Genomic DNA, 19,852 nt, shown 5'->3' with positions numbered 1-19,852 from the left:
CGACCGCCGTAGCTGTTAGGCCAACTCCTCTCCCACTGACTTTCTCGCTATATTATTTACCATTGCCCTGAAAATTGAAATCCTCTTTCACTTGGAGATAAGCAGGGGCGGTGCCATCCACATCTTGATCTTATGGCCCGCGGCGAGCCATATTCCACAACCAGCTCTAGCACCCATGATATCTGCCGTCAAAAGGCATTTGCTTTCAAAGGCTAATGCCAGATAATGAGCAAATGTGCCCGTCTCATTCCATGGCAAGAGGTGACGGCGTGCCCCCCCTCTCGACTGATCCAGGGCTTCTTATCACAGCAAGCAAAGGCTTATCTTCTGCAGTGTGAACAGAGTAACGAATGCAAGAGAGAGATCAATGAAAGCAACAATTATTAAAATCAAAACAACTCAAAGGCACCCAGCGGCTCATAGCATGGTGTACCTTCCGCTAAGAGAAGCAAAGCGAGAGAGAAAAAGAAAAAATGCAAATTATAGATCAAAATACTGTACATATCTAAATGTGTGTGAGTCAAATGCAGCCACATCCACATCAAACTGAACTGTGGGAGGGTGTGGGGAGCCTCTGTATACACTGGGAAAGAGAGCCTTATATGTCTATGCAGACTTAACATGAAAATCTTGGTACTGTATGAGCACACCCGTCTCACATCTGTGAAAGCCTGAGAACTGGGTGCCATCCATTATCAACACTTAGCTACCACTCAGTCAAGTCAGCCCATCATTATATTTTCATGCTTGAGCACCAAAACCTGCTTGTACCATATTTAATGAGCATTTCCCCCAGTACATTTTGGCAGGCCTGACCTGGGTACTTATCGTAAAACTAGCAACTCCAGTCCCTGTGCAGAGGTCACTCATCTGCTGAAAGTACCCGCCGCCTCACAATCACTAACAAACTGTGAAACTAACCAGGCGGTCCCCCCACCGCACCACTACCACCACTACTCACCCCCACTTAAGATAACACCCAAAATTCTCCTTTCCTCATTCCATGAATCCAGCTCATTCATTTACTTTTCTGACTCCAGGAGAACTGGAACCCTACTGCAAAATACATTAAAGGCAACTAATAACCCTACCCTCAGTGTAGTGTGTAGAACCACTCCTGCGGGGTTGGTTCAGGACTGATACCTGCCATCCAAACTGAGGGGAGATTAATACAAATAACAGCACCTTTCGAATAAATGAAAGATGTGAAAGCCTTATCAGATTTTATGTTTCTCTCTACTATTTCTGTGTGTCTCACTTAATTTAATCAAATTAATTTAAAAAGGAAAAGCTCCTATAAATTCCAAAACTGCTCTCTCCTTGAAGCACCTGACCTATCATCAAACCCAATGGCATTCTTCATAATTTGTAAAAGGTATGGAATTGGCCTCACACACTACCACAAGGAGCCAAGAGGGATATGGAAAGGTATAGCAGGGATCGCCCTCCACTCTGAACAGTTAAACAACAACAAGATCCCTGTACCTGGGGTGATTGTTACATTACCAAGATATGAGTACACATCACTCAGGTTGTATTCTTTGTTTACATACCGAGGTGGACTCCTGCTATCTATCGCAGTGAGGTATCACTCCTCTAATATCTCATAATCCCCATCCACTTTATGGTTCCAAACAGTTAATCAAATACTATTGTCTCAATTCACATAGTGTCCAGTGTGATGTTCAACAGATGTCTGCCATCTATACTGACAACACATCTAACCACACTTCACCACTTGTGCGCACACTTTGAAAGGAAAAAAGTGTGGTGGAAAGGAAGGCACCTCACGGGCGAACACCCTCGGGGATGTTGGCAGATGTTACCAACTCAATGCCCCTTTCTCATCATCGGTTGCCTTCCAATCCAGAAAAAAACAAACTAGAAATACCACATAAACTGAAATGTGTGTAAAGGTGCAACATAAAGAGTATAACAACATAACAACATGTTGTTATACTCTTTATGTTGCACCTTTACACACATTTCAGTTTATGTGGTATTTCTAGTTTGTTTTTTTCTGGATTGGAAGGCAACCGATGATGAGAAAGGGGCATTGAGTTGGTAACATCTGCCAACATCCCCGAGGGTGTTCGCCCGTGAGGTGCCTTCCTTTCCACCACACTTTTTTCCTTTCAAAGTGTGCGCACAAGTGGTGAAGTGTGGTTAGATGTGTTGTCAGTATAGATGGCAGACATCTGTTGAACATCACACTGGACACTATGTGAATTGAGACAATAGTATTTGATTAACTGTTTGGAACCATAAAGTGGATGGGGATTATGAGATATTAGAGGAGTGATACCTCACTGCGATAGATAGCAGGAGTCCACCTCGGTATGTAAACAAAGAATACAACCTGAGTGATGTGTACTCATATCTTGGTAATGTAACAATCACCCCAGGTACAGGGATCTTGTTGTTGTTTAACTATGGAATTGGCCTCAACAAATAACACTGAAGAATTGCCCAGTGCCCTAAATGAGAACCTGTTGGCAGCCGCCCTAACGCTGTTGGATCTTTCAGTAGTGTACCATTTTGCAAATCATAGATGCTATCACGGCGAGTCTAAGACACAGGTCTCAAATGAAACAGGGCCTTCCTGACACAGAGAAGTTAATAGACATAGAAGACCCACTAAAACCAACAACATGCAGAGCTCAGTTATAGTACTCCATCTCCGCCTTGTATAATTGGTCAATGCACTTGTGGCTCAAAGTCAATACCACCGCCATATTCTGTTTCAAATACATGCCGAGGACACTCAGTGACATCAAGGACTTGCTGGAGGAGCTGAGTATCATGAAAATACCACAGCCTATCTGGAGCTCATAATCTTGTGGATGAAGGAGAACCTCCTATGCCTAAATGGCTACCAGATGGACATGCTCCTATTTGGGCACAGGCTCCCGGACACATTTAAAATCAACTGGCCCCATCATCATGAAAGACCCCATGCTAACTCAAATCATAAGTAAACCGCGGCTATACTTTGACGCATACTTCTGCTTCAATACGCAAATCAACACATAACTGCATAGATTGAACTACCACCTGCTCGGGAATATCATTTGACTGTGGGATTGTCTGTAAATCCATGGGCTGAGTTTCCAGACTCTGGTATCAAGACCCTGTCCACCAACTACAACACAAATCTTCTACCAACTAGCAAGAGCCCAAACCCGTACATGAAAGGAGCAGCGCAACAACATCCAAGACGTCTCCCCAAGAAAGTAAATTACAAAACTTCACAAAATAGAAAAAATAACTGCAAAACTGTTCTTGAATCTTGGGAAACATGTCTATGCAACACTAACCTTGAAAGTCCACCATTATCTGCCACAAGAGTAAATTACTGAATTCATGACCCTACAAACAATGTTCAGAGGAAAATGGCAGCAGGTACCTACAGAATCTGTCACTCAACTCTCATTGACAAAAATAAGGTTGATTGCTTTATAATGTCACCAGACCAAGCATGGAGCCTTACGCATATAATTATCAAGAGGACATATTGGTCACATGAAACGCTTACACTGGTGTGGTATAAAAAGGATAGATATCTGTTTTAAATTGAGTTGGCCAAGACACATTTTCAATTTCTATTGCTATGTTAAAAATCTTATATCTTGCAGCCTGAGAAAGGTTCATAGGTTGGTAGAAAGAGAATGAGCAAACAAAGGGCCATATGTAGGTAATTTAAATTTACAGATTCGAAAATACCGAATCGGTAAATGGTTATTAGATAAAAAATCTGTAAAAATTACCGAATCGTTAAGATTCGGTAATTACCGCATCGGTATTTACCGATTCGGTAATTGCCATTCATTCCTATGGGCCTGGAGGCTCATAGGAATGAATGCCAATTACCGAATCAGTAAATACCGATTCGATAAAATAGGGAAAGGGTCAAGGGTGGCAGGGTGTCACTTTGACACCCTGTTGCACCCCTGAATAGTGCTTGTGTGCACATGTGGCACACATACATGCCCTAAGGGCATGCATGTCTGTCACATGGCACAGGTGTAAATGCACAGATTTGCATTTACAGAGGTATTCGTTATTTACCACCAACTAATAGTTAGTGGTAAATAACGAATTCTGTAAGCACAGAAGCACTCTTGAAAGTGCTTCCTACATTTCATTTACCGATTCGGTAAATACCGAATCGGTAAATGGTGATTCCGTAAATACCGAATCGGTAAATACCGATTTGGTATTTACCGAATCGGTAAATTTGCCACCTACATAGGAAAAGCCTATTACCGGTCGGTAACGGCCGATTTCGGCCGTTACCGACCGGTAATGGCCTTCCTACATATGGCCCAAAGTGAGCTATTTGAATGGAATGTTGTGGTTTATGTAAAGCACAGGAAGAATGTGCCTCGAGACCCTCCCGGGTGAAGCAGCCACGCTCTATAAATCCTGATTGATTGATAGATTGATTGATTGAATTCTTAAGTAACATATCGATAGCTGAGAAGGGAAAGAGCTCCATTTACTGGAGTTGGTGAGGAGGGAAACTATTATACAAAGGCAACTGTTCTTTTCGAGGCTTTCATAGCCTTAGTGATGTAAATTAAAGGCCAATGAGCAATTGCAATTTCCTAACATTAAACTGAAAGTCAGAGATGCAGATGGTTTCATTGATGTCCACTACATAATCCCACTCACTCATGTATCCTTCGTGAGTTGCAGGCACGCAACACCCATTGGGCTCACGGGGCTTCAGCCCCCCCCATCGTGTGTGTCAGCCCGGTCTGACACGTCTTCGCGGGCTGGCGTGCATCTAATTGCAGCCGCACCCGAGTACTTAATAGGTCTTTCAAAGACCATTATTTGTAAATGAGGCTTTTGTTGTGTGTTCACCCCTTCTTACAGCCATTCTGTCTGTGGTTGGAAGAATTAGCCCCCCCCGAAATATTTTCAGCCCCACCCCCCCCGAAATTTGGCTCTAGTTGCCCGCCTGGTGAGTTGCGTGTAAGTGAGGACACGACCACGCTCACCGAGGACAAATTAACTTGCTCACCTTTAGAAGATTCCTCACCATGAACAAACATCTACTGCTCGTTGGTCAGTTCAAAAGCTGTCCTCATCCTACCATACAGTACATCAACAAAAGGACAGATGCAACATAGTTAAATACAAAGTTCATGAGCTTTACAAGGCTGTTTCATTATATATGCACTTCATGATCTATTAAACCAAAACCTATCCATTCACTGCTTCAGAAGCCTGTACGGATAAGAGCCTTTGAAAGGCGGGAACTAATGGATTAAGCGGAAATAAGCTTCCTGTCCCTACCACCCAGGTCCAAAGAGTAGCTAATAGGCAATGGTTTGGCAGCTAGAACGTTAAAGAGTGAAGGGGTTCTATCTGTAATATCACTGAATTTAACATAATATGAACAAAAAATGATTTTGCTTTATGACTGCGGCTTCAAAGAGTGTCATTATGGCCATCCCTTCTCTAATTACGATTTTCTTATTCAGTTATCCTCCTTAGCTGAACTAATTTATGCGGGCCCATTACCTGATACAAAATGGAGCTATTGATCGCTAACCATGGACATTTTCTGTGCTCTAAATGAGCATGAAATATCCGCCTGCTGCCTTACAAATTAATGATCATGACTTTTAACAGTATATGGGGGCGGGAGGTGGGGGGGTGGTATCCATGAATGTGGCCTGAGGTAGGAAGAAGCTAGAAGCCTTGACCCGGAAGAAAAATAATAATTTATTGGGGGGTGGGGGGAGGGGGGTGAAGGGGTAATTCTTCCAGCAATCGGCAGAGTGAAGATGCATGGGCTCCAAGAAGGGGTGAAAGAACAACAAGGCCTCGTTATCAGGTAAATGGTCTTTTAAAGACCTGTGAAGTACTCGGGTGCGGCTGTGTGTGTGCCTGGGAAGCTGTCTCAGCTCGTGCTGACACACATGATGGGTGAGGGGGCTGAAGCCCTTTGAGCCCAATGGGTGTTGAGCGCCTGTCCTGATGGGTCTCCATGAGGCAAGTAGGGAAAACCAGATTTTTGGTATCTGGCCAAAGTAACAGTAAACACCCTAGTTTTGCTGAATTGGAACGTAAATGAATGACGGAGCTGTCTGAAGTAAGTTCAGACACTTTATTATTGGGACATAGAAAACTTTGCGGTGAAGTTATCAAACACTATGTAATCATGCCTTGTACTATTTACACAGTGGGCAAAAAAACTCTATTGAAAGTAGGTATTTTTGGGGCAGCAATAACCCTGTAACACCATAAGACAAGTGGGGCAATGCTCCCTCACAAACATTTTTGTAGAATATTTCTACGTTAGGCACTCTGTGTGAAGTACACAAACTTCGCAATTTTGCGAAGTGCAGAAATCGTGAACATCGCCTGGGGAACTGGAATTTTGACCGCCCTTAGAATTCTTTCATGAAGGAGAAGCTGTTGACGAATAACCAAGATGTCCATTAGTATCAGGGTTTTTTGACTTGCATTTTATATTTTGACCTTACCGTTGACTAGAGAAGCGTTGTTTAGTCTATTCGGAATTACAGGATCTTACGAGTATGGATCAAAAGCTGGTTCTAACCCTGCACCAAGATCTCAGAACCTGAGAGCATCGCACCTATGTTCATCTCAGCTATCCCGTACAGGTAGAACACAGGTAGAGATTTGAGTCCATATTTAAATTCTATCAAACATTCTCATTGTTGGATACCCCTTCACTTATAAACTTCAGGCTGTTTGATGCTTTTTCACAGCAGTCACTGTGATCTGGCACTACTTGTCGTTGGTTTCTATTGCCTTCACATATTTACATCATGAATGCTGGTACGCAACCCAAGCAGATCCTAATTTCAAGTACCTATCTAAGCAGATTGTGAACACTCTTAATCCATCTAAGCTAATTCTCAATGGCTCTTAGCCAATCAAAGCAGGCCTGAGTGTTCTCAACCAATAGAAGCATATTCTGAATGCTCTGTACCTGGACTAGTAAATATGTGCAAATTTAACATGACAATTCAACAGTAAGTTGTGATGTCCAGTACTGTGCCGATTACACGTTTCCATCCTGTGTGCAGTGGACACCTCACCATGGTGCAAAAGCTGCGGCATCTGTGATAGCTACACCCTTGTGCCCATCACGCACTGGATTGTGCAATCTGGTCCCAAGTGGAGCACGTACACCATACTCTTCTGTGTCCAGTATCTCGTTTTAAAATGATACTACTTTAAAAAAAGCATCCTCCATAAATCCCTCAGGTACTTCTTGGAGGCAGCCTGACCTGCATCAAAGGTGTAAAATGTAATAACATAGTACTTACCTCACTATTTTTTCTCTTCTTCCTTTTATATACACTTATCTACTAAAGTTGTGCCACATTACAAGCCAGTTCCAGAAATATATAAGCTTTTGCTATTACCGCAAGGGTACAAAAAATAGCACTTTCTCCTTACTTCTGTATTTTTAATTCATCCCTTCACTTAACTTGCCCCCAGTCCTTCACTTTTCCCTACCTAAGGCATCGATTTTCCATCATTTTGCCTGTAGCTGTGCTTTACTGAAAGGAGCAGTAGCCGCTCAGATGTATTTTCCTGTACCACGAGATTATTAATTTATTCATGTGCAAAATGATTTGATTCCTGATGGGTTCTTCAGCACATTCTCCAAATATTCATATATTGGGCACCGTGTTGAGACTGGACACACAATCGTTAATTGTTTCCTAGGCATTTGTAATTAACTGCATGTCTATTTTGTTCATTTTTTTGTTCTGTAATAATTGTGTAATTTTTTTAATCATTTTTGTTTGTGCATTAGTTTTCTAACAATAATCGAATAATTATCGAACAAAGAAATATCTTCATAATGGACAGTTCCATTTTCATCACCACCACCACGGGGGTTTTCCTATAAATCTCCTATCCCTCCAGACCTTGCAAATGCAATAATAGAGATTCCTTGCTTGTCGGGGGCCAGCCTTAAATTACCAATTGCTTTTAAGTCATTTGTAAAATATTCTGTCTAGGGATCGCTTGACTCGCCTTGATAAATTAAAAAAGCTTGTGGAAGAACAATGGTTAATGATGGGCTTATAGGCAATCATGCATTTACATCCTGTTCTTATAAACAAAGGTCTTATGGGAAATAGGGCCTGACTCTGCAAATTTGCACAAGTGCACATGCTCGCACACACATATTAAGAGTGATTCCCATTATAGCATTTTAGGGAGAAGGTGAGAAACTGTGTTTTTTCATATTTTGCCATATCTACTGAGAGCTGAAATACAGCAGATTTAAATCTTGTCACACTCGAACAAACATTTGGGCCCAGATGCAACAAAGGAAAATCTGGTCGCAAAGGGGCAGATTCTCAGAATCTGCCCCTTTGCGACCGGTATTTTTGCATTTAGGATGCACCATCCCAAATGCAAACATCGCACATTGAGAATTCGCTAAATTGCGATTACTTGCATTTAAGGAATCTCAAATTGAGATTCCTTAAATGCAATGTATTAAAGTTTAAAAAAATAGCGATTTCGCTAATAGGGCACACAAATTACCATGAAGTACAACTTCATGGTAATTTGCAAAAACTTTGAAAAATGCACTAAAGTGCATTTTTCAAAGTTTCATGTTGCGCACACACATGCCCTAAGGGCATGTGTGTGCGCAACATATGTGCACAGATCAATTTCAGGGGGTGCAACAGGGTGTCCTTTGGACCCCCCCCTGCACCCTAGAAATCGCATTCTCATTTTGCGATTTGCTAATTGAGATTCGCTAATTGAAAATTCTTCCCATTCATTCATATAGGCCTAGAGGCCCATAGGAATGAATAGGTATTAGGTATTCCTTTATTGCGAATCGCAATTAAGGAATTTTAAGAAAACGCTATTTTTAAAGTGATTTCTTCTTGCATACCATTTTGCTATTCCTGATTAGCGATTCCTTATTTTTCGCTAATAAGGAATCGCAAAATGGATGGGTGATGCATCTGGGGGTTGGTCCTTTAGGAGTTACCTTTTGATTTTGTCCTAAACTCTAAGAGGCAGATTTACCAGAAAGTGACGCATCTGTAGAGATGCGTCACTTTCCCTGCGCCACCCTGAGAAACCCTTGCGCCACCATAGATGCGCCGTATTTACAATACGGAGCACCATGGCGCAAGGATTGACAGATGCGTCAGATAGTCTGACGCATCTGTTGGAGCAAAAGTCATGCATTGCGAGAGTTGTGTCGCAAGCACGACGCAACTCAAACAATGCATGGGAGGCCTATACTCATTGTACTGCATCACTCCTTACGTCTGAGCCAAGCAGGCGTATGGTTTTGATGCAGTGATGTCCTAGAAGTGGCACAGTGAAATCTTGTAGATTTCACTGCGTCACTTCTACGAGACTTTTTTGTGTAGGAACGCCCACCCTGCATACAATATACCTGACGCAGGTATAAAGTGAAGCAGGGCTTTACAACGTGACACATCTCCCTAGATGCGTCACGTTGTAAATGGGCTGCATTTTTACGCAAAAAATTTTACGCGAAAATCATGCAAGGGTGTTCTAAATCTGCCCCTTAATGAGTCCAAGTGCCCTTGTGTCACTTGAATTTGGTTGTGAATGATGCTCAGGGCACTGTGGATCAACCACTGAGCTCCCACTGAGCTCTCACAAGGCTTTGGTTTTGATCACATTAATATCACTCGAGCAACTCTACAATCATATTTACACCACTTGATAAGTGCAAAGAAGACATTAGCATTGGATGGTCAATCCAAATGTCAATTTAAATGGTCCAAAATGTACTGGCAAGATTGCGATGTGAGCTGGAAGTGCTGTTGTATAGTACACCAGCGATGGTAAAATCAATTACATTCATTCCTGAAAAGCATTCTTTAATTCCTTCTTTCCATCTGGTTTTGACTTTGAACAGGTAGCACACCTTGTTTCTTTCTGCCTTACCATTATCAGAGGCCTGAGGCAACTTAATAAAGAAAACATCCAATACAAGTCTGATGAGCATAACATTGAAAAATGTTAGAGACAAAAAACAGGAAATCTACTATAAAAAGCTCTGCAAAGCAAAAATGGGAATACACCAAGGCTATCATGAGGGAAAACAAGTCTTTAGGAAGCCAAATGAAGCAGGCCTTAAATCAAACAAAAGAGCTGTTCACAATGTTCAGGCCATGGCCATGGAACCTAAGCTCTGGAGATTACCTTTTTGAGCAACAGATCTTTAAGAATTTGTGCAATATGGTAGAAAATGCTGATCCATCATCCAAACAAAAGTTTCTCCTCTTACAGAAATGAGAATTAAGCAAGGGAATGAAGACACCATCAATATAACCACTTTGAATTTCCAGCACAGCTTTAAAAACACCACATGCCTAAACTCAGTACACGTATCGCAAGATCTTTAGATGCCACATTTCATCAAGGCATGGTCCCCAACACTTTAAAGCGCACACTCATTTTCCCCTCTAATCTATATTGGAGCACACAAGAAAGAGGCCCTGCAGCTCTAAAGAATGCAAAACCAAGCCATCCAACTCTGCATGAATCCGAATAAATAATTTGAAAAGGTTTTAGCTTGTAAAGAGCTTCATTGATTCCCAGTGTTAGAGAATAACATGTTCAAAGTAACCTGCTGTCTGTTTAATGCTTGTGGTGGCTATGGACAAAATACATGTACCAGCTTACTTCTTACTGTAACTACAGCATAAACTTGAGATTGAGCAAAATAAATGTGATCACACTGGATTCAACCATAAAATACACAGAGGCACGGCGATCCATGTTCTGGGTGTAGTGCTCTGGAACTCACTAAGCTCAGATCTAAGACATTACCCAAATCTTTACACACTTAAAATAAATCTCAAGACAATCCTCTTGAAAAAAGCCCTCACCCAGAGCCAGCTTTGGAACAGTGCGGCTGGTGTGGCCGCTCTGGGTGTTGACCTGTGGAGGGGGCGCTGACCTCAGGGGAGGGGGGTGCTGTGTTTAGCAATAACTTATGATTGAGGAGATGAGGGGCTATTCTGCACGGTGGTAGTGAGAAAATCCGAGGAGGTGGTCATGGGGTTTGGGGGCACCAAAAATGATTGTTGTACCAGGTTCCACCAGCGCTAAAGCCAGCCCTTCCCTCACCTCACACCTCAATCACACTGCCACCCATCCCACTTCAAAAGAGGTTAGCACTTCCAAATCCATCTCACCCGTGCAAATGCCTGGAACTGAAAAGCCATCATCTGCACTTTCTCTTCCTTCGATTGGTATCGTGCTATAGTCCAGCAAGAAATCTCCAGCTAGAACTCCCAACAATTTGTCTGAACACTATTGTGAAGTGGTTCTCTCTTATTGGTATGCAAAACTTTTATTACATGATAATAATATTGCGTGGATCCCAATTACTGGCCTCCCTGTACAACATGTGGTTCCTTATTTTTCTTACATCTAGGCACATTGTGTAATATCATCCAACAAGGTTGTTTTTGGAACAGAAATGAATTTCACTACCTCCGAAGTTTGATGTTTGCAATGTCTTCTTCTCTCACTATAAGTCTCTTTAGCTAACTCACAAGTGTTTTGTATGCAATTACATATATTGCTTACCTAGTGCTTTTTAAATGCTGGTGTTGGGCACTGGTATTATATTTTGGGGAAATTTGCAGACACATATTCATTATCCTAAGTTAGCACTATATAAAAAATGAAATGAGTAATCCATCCCAAGATATGCTTACTCTCAGGGAATGTTGATGTATTTGTATTGACACCAGTAAGGCTTATTCTTGAGCTCAGGACATTGTCTCTTGGAGGAGCCATAACTGTTCATGCCATTGGTCTGACAAGGGCATTTGGCATTAGGCGCCTGGAGCACCTGCTTGAGAGCACCCCTGTGCTTCGTACTGCACTTGCGTTCAGTTGAGTAACTTATTTTGGAGTAGCCCAGTAGCGGCTCCTCCATAGTAGCGCTCTAGCTCCTCTCCACCAATTTCCCAGTTAGATACATTGTAATATGGGGCCTTGTGATGCTGCTGTAAGAGCCTATAAGGCGTACTAACTGGACATGCATGGTGAGCCCCGTGGCTCACCATGCATGTCCAGCGATAATGATATCTTTTAACCCGTCTGTTGCTTCGAACGTTCTGCGCCAGTGCTGAACGTTCGAAGAAACGGGTGCGGCCGCGTCAGCCAAAGGAACGTGCGCAGCACTGGCAAGGTAGTGCTCGCGACGACCGTTGGCCGACGGCAGCACTAAAGGGGTTAAAGGCAAACAGGACCCTTCTGATCCCTCTTAAAAGAACATTGGGCAGCAAGATGCACTTTTCAGCGCATCCCAGGCTCTGGATTGAAAAATCTTAAGGAGCATTGCTTGCCTAATTTATTTATTCATTTATTTATTTATTTGTTTGTTTGTTTATTTATTTATGTCATGTTCATTTGATTTATTATAGTGCACAAATTGCCCCCGGGAGGGGCGCTAGCTAGACCTGAAGGTATCAGAGTACTTTACATGTTACGTGAATAAGTTTACTTGAACGACATTCGATGATTCGTGTGGGTCAAAACATTCAACAAAAGTGTATAGAACAACGCAGCATTGTATGGTGGATTAGACCAGCGACAACACTGTTGGGCCCAGGATTGCAGCACTGCAATGGAGGTTGTGCTCTTATGTGGCCCCCACATCACAATACTATCGCACAAGCTCCAACTCAGGCATGTGCTGTTTATTGTGACCTGCAGATTTTTCTGGCTCTGTGAGGTCATTGGTGCTGTGGCTGTAGTTTAAGGGTGGAGCTTAGGATTCTTTTCATGCCAATGCATGAGCAAAAAAGTCTAGAATGCGGGTCTGGTCCAGCTACGATTATTGTGAGCAGATTAGGTGTACGTCTGTATTACTTGAACCTTTGTGCGACCGTTGCCATATATTAAAATGCACAGGTATGTCTTGTTATTCATATAAGTAAACTCTTTGACTAAGGTTTTTTAAATCAATGACCCTATTAATGACTTGGTTTGCATCGCTCTTTCACCATGCAGTGTGGTGCAAGAGCGACGCAAATTTTAAGTGATACTTTTGAAGCCCCGCAGTGGCTTAAAAAATATGGAGTAACGCAACCCAGTGCGAATCGCTGCGCTTCGTTGTTCCGCTCTGGGAAGGCTCCGCCCTGGTAAGGCATTCCATGGGCGTTGTGCGGGTGATCCCACGCAACTCCTATGGTTCGCAACACATTTTATAGATTTACTAGACCTTGTAAACCTTGCGAATGTGCAAACAAATACGCCTCCCTAGGGCAGATGTGACAAGGAGAAATATCTTTATTTCTTATCATTTTTCATCTTTCTGTGTGTGCTGCAGGATGCAGCACACACAGAAAGAGGAACGAGCCTCTCAAGATTGGTTTTGTGCAGAAAGGTGTCTTTCCTGCACAAAAACAATCCTGCCTACAACACAGGAACTTTTGCACCATGGTTCAAGGGTGTCTGCGTTGGTGGTAGGGTCCCAAAATGGTGCCAACACAAGGGGAAAGGACAGGAATGTTCCATATTGGATAAATACTGTGCATTTGGCCCTTTTCCTGTGAGACTTGCTCCACTCCCCTGGGCCACTACATTCATAAATATGGCCCCAAACGTGTACGCAAATGGCCTAATCTAGATCAAACATAGACAGGCTGAAAAAATGTGAGTTTTCTTGGTAAAGTTGTCGTTGCTGCAGATCAGTAACTGAGGAGTCTGCAGCTGCATTGATGAACACTTGAACACATCTACTATACGTAGACTGCCTTTTGTCTTTAGTAAAAACAAAAACATTTATTTTCCAGTGCATGGGTTATGAATCACGGTACGAGGTGGATGACCTTTTGGACTCTGGCTTGGTATGATGAGGAGTTCATTATCCCCACCACCCCTTTCTCCCCCAAACTCCATGCAAGGGAACAGTATTTGTGTAGGGTGACCAGAGTTTGCAAACCCAAAACCGGGAAATTTTGCAAAAACAGAAGAAGGACTACAATTTTACATCAACCGAAGGACACCTAATTTTAGTACTCTTCAATATAGAAACACCGACATTGATGCACTAAAGGAATACATTAAATGCAACTTTACATGTTAATTAAATTGATTTCTGGTTAACTAGTTGCGGTACTTTGGAACACATAGAGTGTCTCGTTGTTTTCCATCGACTCTCTCTAAAAAGAAGAACATGAGCTAAACGTGCTGAAATCTGCTAGGTAGAGAACAGGGGCGACTAGTTACATTTGAAAGTGGTGGGGCGAGCGAAGTGCCCCAACCGCTTCCCAAAAGACAAAACTAAAACAAGCATTATGTAATATAAACACAAAGTAGATCACTGACATGCGTTGCACTAAAATTTTAAATATAATTAAATGTTATTTACCATGGGCTGTGCATCCTCGGTGTTCTACTTCATCAGCAGCCTTTGACTTTGAGCATGAGTTGAAGAGCTAACTCCCTTAACCAATCCAGACCCTGATCTCATGCTATTACCAGCATGAGAGGAGTTCCGGGGTTGGATGTATTGGGCTGGCTGGATGCTTCTTTAGGCCCTGGAGGCTTGTGCTTGCTCTCTACCCAGCTGTCCAACACAGCTTGGGCTGGGGAGCTTCAGCGTGCACGTCAGGCTGGCCATCGCAAGACAGCTGGCCAAACTGACATGCGCACTCCGACTTCGTGTCCTTCTTGCTGCCAATCAGCAGCAGAGGACAAGCCCTGCTTTTCACTCTGCTCGGGCAGGCTGCAACTGTGCATCAGTAAAAAATAAAATGACAATGAAATCATTCAATTGTCATTTTATTTTTCACATCTGCAATGTGCGGATAGCAGTGGGCGAGGGGTGATGCTCCTCCGTTCTAATCAAGAAACCGCCGTTGGCCGATAGTAGGAAAAAAAAGGACTGTCCCAGAAAAATCCTGGACGTCTGATCACTCAACATTCATGGACCACAGCTTTTCATGTCCAGCAGTCAACCCTAGTGCGTCTGGGAAAGATGTGAGGAGGTGATCTTTCCAGGGACACACAAGAGTGCGCATCTGCAGTTTATCATCCCAAAAATGAAGCGAACAAAGGAAAATTGATGTTTGAGATTGAGTGGGCGTCGAACAACCAAGTCTCGCAGGTCTGTTTTCTTGTTGTATAAAGAGATACTGACTTGTTTATCTAGTGTTTCTAAGAAAGATGAATGTTCTCATGGAAACCACTACTTGTCAGCTTGTGGTGACACACCGGGTTAGGTGGGAGGCTTTAACACAACATGTTGCGAGGGCGCTGCTTGTTTGAAGGTGACCTACCCATCAATTGAGCCCATAGAGTCTAGGGTTGCTTTTGTAGACACATCATGAAAAGCATTAAATGCCGAATACATTAGGATCATTAAATGTGCATTATCTATATGTTACTGCAGTGATGCTGCCGCAATTTTAACACCTTTTCCTCCTTCGCAATCTCGACCTAAGCCCCTTAACCTTAACGCCTCGCAACTGATGACCTCCACAAACGCTCTGTACGTCAGCTGACGCATTACTAGCACAGCAACTACCTTTTATCCTGTCTGCGATAACTGGTGCTCAGAATAAATGTACAGTAGCGGCTGGCAGGGAATGAGGGTGGAGAGGCGGGGGAAAGGGATGTCGGTGGAGACAACTAAATAAAAATACCACTTACCTTTTCCGCGTCTTTCCACCGCTTCTCCATCCCACAACCAGGAAGCACCCAGGGTCCCCATTGCCAATTACAACGCTGCAATGCAGAGTTGTGATTGGGCTGAGCGACGTGGAACGGCGCTCAGAAGGGGATTGGGGGATGTGCATGTAATGCAGCCTGGTGGGGAACATGCAAAATGCATATGACTGTTTGGCCGGACTAAGACGGCCGACCAAGCAGTCATGCACACTTGGAGTGTGCAAACCACTCCTCCCCTTGTGCTTCCATCCCCGCCCTAACTCAGCCCCACACCTTTCAAAAACTAAAATGATAATAACTACGTTATTATCATTTCATTTTTCGTGCTTAAAGAGCAGTGGAGCGACGCTCCTCTGCCTTAGTGGAGGACCCGCCCCTGTAAATGTAACAGTCAACCAATGGTTCAAAACAAATTCCAAGGCAACTTTTATTCTATTAAGTATCAACGAACATAATTGCTATAGGATAATGGAAAAGGCTAAGTGTACACAAAGTAGTGCATTATTAAAACTTTTTATTCACACAAAACTGGATTTTGTTTAATAAACCCTACTTTTGAAATCACATGGCAATTAAAACCAACAAATATCACAATCACATTGTTCTCTCAGTGCATAGAAACAAGGATACATTTAATGTATGTATTTTCAATGAATGCAATCCAATGTTCAAATACCTTCAATACATCCATCACTATTATGCAACCATATTAATATAGAATAATAATAGTGTTGCTAATAAATGTGAACACAATTGTCAAATATACTAGAATAAAACATTCAATCTAGAAAGAAAGAAAAATGTTTTCCAATGTATATATTCATATTGAAAGACACAATGTGGTGGCCTTGACTGATCCTATGAATGTCAACGAACTTGATAACTTCTGGAAAGATTTGAAAACCGAGTCAAATGAGGTCAGTGCTGGAACTTGCAAGTGGAAGACGACTAGCACAGAGCATTTATGACAGAAGTCTATCATTGTGAGTATATTGCAACATAGCAGCTTTTCTTCTCCATGAGTTTTTCATGTATTCGTCCAAGTGCCGGGCGAGCGTTGTAAAACAAGACGCAATACTAGCCCAAAGTTTTGCCATGTACCTGGCTTAGAGACCTTCTTCTTCCCTTAATCTTCAACCTCACAAGTCTCTGTATGCAAATCTTGTGTATCTCCTTACCTCGGGATCCAGCACCGACCTCATTTGGATCAATTTTCAAATCTTTCCAGAAGTTATCAAGTTCGTTGACATTCATAGGATCCGTCATCATTCTGAACTCCTTTCCATACATCACTCTTTACTTGTAGTTTAGGATTTAGCATGTTGTATTTGTGGCTTTCCTTATGAAGGCAATTGGGTCGTCGAAACGCGCGTAGACACGATTCCATGAAGATTCATCAATGATCAAGGCCACTACATTGTGTCTCTCACTATGAATATATACATTGGAAAACATTTTTATTTCTTTCTAGATTACATGTTTTATTGTAGTATCTTTGACAATTGTGTTCACATTCATTAGCAACACTGTTATTATTCTATATATAGTATTTGAACATTGGATTGCATTAATTGAAACTATATACATGAAGTGTATCCTAGTTTCTATGCACCGAACAATGAGATTTTGATATTTGTTGTTTTTGCCATGTGATTTCAAAAGCAGTGTTTATAGAAAAAAACTGTTTTTATGTCATTTTGTATGAATAAAAGGTTTTTGTACTGTACTGCTCTGTGTACACTAAGCCTTTTCCATTATCGCATAGCAAATATGTTCTTTAATGTTTAATAGAATAAAAGTTGTCTAGGGATTTGTTTTGAACAATTGTATTTATCTGCCATGGGATCAGATATTAGTAGCAGGGGGTCCTTACATATACATTAATGTAACAGTCAACCAACATATTGAACACAGAAGCTTTATGCTAACATAGGGCCTGAATCTCATAAAGTCATAAGTGTCGGAGCCGTAGACTTACGGGAATGTGTAAATCAGGGATTCACAATTGTTTCCTGATTTGCAATTTCCTGATGTATAGAACAGGGACATTGATGAGTTTGAACACTTCCTGTTGTAAGTCCGTTTACCATACACCTGCATATCCTCTGCATTATACAACATGCATAGACCTAGAGTCAGGTTCAACAGGAGACTTTTTTTTTACTGTAAAATAATTACAAAGTGAAGACTCCCCTTCCTGCTCACACCACCATAAAAGTATGTTCCAAACTCTTTTCCACACTTTCACCACCTTCTATCCCATGTTATGTTATGTTATGTTATTAATATTTGTACAGCGCCACAGCTGCCCCAGCAAAGGGGCGTCCTGGCGCTATGAGAAGGCAAACACAACACAACATCAGTCTGGCGCAGAGAAGAACCTAAATTTAGACAAACAATAAGGTTTTGATAGCGCGTCTAACTGAAGAAGGTCATCAATTGCCCGAGTCTCAGAAGGGAGGAGGTTCCACCACTTCGCTGCCAGTACTCGAAAGGAGCGGCCGCCAGTTCTACTCAGCCTGAAGCGTGGAACCACTGCCAAGTTCTGGCCCAAAGATCTCAGAGTCCGCAAAGGGACATAAGGAATCAGAAGATTCGCCAGAATTTGGGGAGACATACCTTTGAGGATTTTAAATGCCAGGCAGAGAACCTTGAATTTAATCCTCTGAGTTACAGGGAGCCAATGAAGCGAGTGCATCGTCTTGGAGACCGAGCACCGTCTAGGATAACCTACCACTATTCTGGCCGCAGCGTTTTGAACTCGCTGCAGCCGAATAAGTTCAGCCTGATTTATCCCAGCCAAGAGCGAGCTGGCGTAGTCCAGTCGAGACAGTACTGATGCCTGAACCACCAGCTGTCTGGTGGGGGCATCAAAGAATCTCATTATAGGCCTTAGTCCTCTAATAACGCCATAGCAAGAGGCCGCCACCCTCTTGGTGTGGCAGATAAAACTAAGTGTTGGATCAAGCCAAACCCCATCCAGGCATAAGTTTCAAAGTAAAGGGTACTGCAGGGAAGGGATTTCAAATGTTTGTCAATACCCACAAATGTGATGGCACTCTTCTGGGGAAGACTAACTTTTTAGCTGTCTCTTAATTCTGTGAAGTAATAGTCACACATCTGATAGATTTTCCATGACATATATCCATATACGGTGCCGGAGATCTGATTTTCTGAATCAAGTTCATGCATATCTGTGCACAATTGCCGTTTTTTTTCTACATCTAATGCACACCTTAATATGGAGAACATTTTCTAAATCTAGCCCACATTATCTATACAACACCTACTGGCACAGATTTACGTTTTCAAAGTGATGTAAATCACAGGTGTGGCTCAAGGGTTATTTGTGGTAATACCGACTTCAAGAATATTGTGTTACAAAATGTCATAGTAAAAATGACGATGGCAAAAAATCAACAAGTTAAGTATACATAGGTAAGTATAGATTTATTGGGCCATATGTATCAACATTCCGTTTTGCGATTCCTAAATAGCGATTTTTAAGGAATCGCTATTTAGAAATCGCAAAATGGTATGTATGTAGAAATCAGCTTCTTTTTAGCGATTTCTTAAAATTTCTTAATTGCGATTAGCAAATTGCTAATCGCAATTAAGGAATAATTTCCCATTCATTTCTATGGGCCAGGAGGCCCATAGGAATGAAGGGGAAATTTGCGATTCACAATTTGCTAATCGCAAATTGTGAATATTTTCAAGGGTGCAGGGGTGTCCAAAGGACACCCTGTTGCAACCCTGAAATCGGCATGGGTGCACATGTGGCGCAAATACATGCCCTAAGGGCATGTGTGTGCATCACATGGCACTTAGAAAATTGAGAAAATATGCATTTTGAAAGGAATTCGCAACTTACCACCAACTAGAAGTTGGTGGTAAATTGCGATTCCTTAAGGACAATTTGCTAATTTTTTTGGCTTCTTACATTGCATTTAAGGAATCGCAAAATTTGCGATTCCTTAAATACAATCGCAAGATAAGGAATCACATTTTTTGCGATTCCTTATTTTTCAAGCACATTTGCTTGATGCATACCATTAGTCCAAATTGCATTCGCAACGTTTGCGAAGTCAATTTGGCTTGATACATATGGCCCAATATTCTTAATTTTACAGCTTGTAAGCTTGAAGAT

The 19,852-nt window shown here is 42.1% G+C and overlaps 1 protein-coding gene across 2 annotated transcripts in view; it reads right to left on the bottom strand.

Moving 5' to 3' along the window:
- ELFN1 (extracellular leucine rich repeat and fibronectin type III domain containing 1) overlaps positions 1–19,852 on the bottom strand; it is a 782,219-nt gene that overhangs the window by 424,019 nt on the left and 338,348 nt on the right. The gene's annotated exons all lie outside the window — the stretch shown is intronic.

This window comes from Lissotriton helveticus, chromosome 10 (genome assembly GCF_964261635.1).
Source record: "Lissotriton helveticus chromosome 10, aLisHel1.1, whole genome shotgun sequence".
Lineage (NCBI taxonomy): Eukaryota > Metazoa > Chordata > Amphibia > Caudata > Salamandridae > Lissotriton > Lissotriton helveticus.
The sequence above is the reverse complement of the archived record's forward strand: the minus strand, read 5'-3'. Positions and strand labels throughout refer to the sequence as shown.